Source organism: Papaver somniferum, chromosome 11, assembly GCF_003573695.1.
Source record: "Papaver somniferum cultivar HN1 chromosome 11, ASM357369v1, whole genome shotgun sequence".
NCBI lineage: Eukaryota > Viridiplantae > Streptophyta > Magnoliopsida > Ranunculales > Papaveraceae > Papaver > Papaver somniferum.
Window position 1 is genome coordinate 121,787,151 of NC_039368.1, and position 1,982 is coordinate 121,789,132.

The window sequence follows — 1,982 nt, forward strand, 5'->3', positions numbered from 1 at the left end:
ACTGAAAATATCCAAGAAAGACTTAGTAAAGCTTTTTTAAACATAGAGTTGCAAAACCTTTCAAAAGGCTCATTAGTGTTTGTTGTTTCTTTCATTGTTGTTGTGGTATTAGATGTAAACTAAGTTCTTGCTTGTGTTGATGATGGTTATTGATGATATCATTAAAGATAAAGTTCTTTCAGTAAGAAGTGAACTCCACATTTTGAGCTTTATTACTGGATATTAGACCCACAACAAACCAGAAAAAAAAAAGAAATTTCAAAACAGATTCTCAAAACAACAATAAGATATGAATTTAGTAATTAATCAATTGGAACAAAGTTACTAAAACTAAATCTAGAAAAAAGATTCGAGAAAGAAAAAAATATGGAATGAAATAAGAACTGAAAATAAAACAAGTAAAATATTTCGAAGAACAATTATAGAGGAAAATATTTCGAAGATTATGAGAAGATCTGCTCCGAATTACTCTCAAAAGAGCCGATCGGAACAAAGGCGCCTTTAGGGTTTTGAGTTTCTCTTGTCTTATGAGAGATAAAGTTTTCAAACGATTAACATCTTTTTTAAGAAGCTACATAATACAAAATGAACATTGAATGTAACGAAAGTTCGAATTCAGATCTTATTGTTTATATGAACCATGAACTCCACATACCATGACACCAATCAAGAAAACATGAAGCTCAACAATATATAAAAGAGCAAAAGAAAACATAAGATAAGATACCAGAATCCCTAGAACCCCTCACATCAACATGATACGCTGAAAAACTTCAAGTAAACATCTAAACACACAAGAATTTAACAACTAAGAATATATCAATATATTAACAAACAGCTGATGTATAATAATTCATATACATGATAACTTAAGTATCAGTTCATTTTGACCAATTTCTCACCAGTTCATGTGAATGAGAAAAATTATAACTAATTCAAGAAAGGAACATTATAAATGACCAATGAGTGTTTTTTTATAGCACACTTGAACCCATTCGTATAAACATGAATGAATTTATTTCATATGCGGCCTTGAGATAAAAAATACAACATAAATGAAAAAAGTTTGGTACTTCAGAAAAGAAGTCAAGAAATAGTAGGCGTCCAATTTCAACTTTCAGACTTTCTGGAAAAATTAGTGAACCATAGGTTCCAAATCTTACAATTAGCACACTGGTATTACAAATAGATAGCATACTGTTAGATTGAAAATTCCTACTACACAACCAACCAGGTGAATCAATTAGAGTCGATGCACTTTGTAGTATAGACGAAACAAGTATAAGAAATCCTACTTTAATCATTATGTAACTAAAATATATGTGTATTCGAATCACATCCAAGCATGCCTTAATTTGATTCATTTTTCTAGACTCATTAACATTCTATCTTCATTTGGGTTCCAAAAAAGTATAATTATAGAGAAACCAACAACGACCATTTAAGGGTGACTGATATTTTTCTACCGAGAAGGTAGAGATCCACTTTTTATTTATGCAGATATTCTGCACAGTACAACAAATATGAAATTGCGTAAAACTAATCCATTTTTAGAGTACTACAACAATATGGATATTGGTGCAAGGTTACTTTAACAGTCGATAATAATGTTAATTCTATTTTTTTTGTAACCCATGCTAATAGAAATGCAGGACATGACGAATATTTATATTTTATCTACCCAACAAGTTCAAAATGATTCATGTGCTTCGTGCACAGACAAATATTCATTTCGTTCCAGATATACGAAGAAAAATATGTATACATATCAGTTTAATAATGAAAAAACGGGGGTCTAACAACACCACTCAATATTCCGCTTATCAATCTGTATGGACAAACTCGAATAAACGTTTAAGAGAATCAACAAGACTCAATCAAGGTTTATATCTCTCTTCTTGATTTGATTTACTCAAGCAAGAACTGCGAGTTCTAATCAAATACAAGAAATAACTTGGATGGTACCAAAGACCAATATCCAA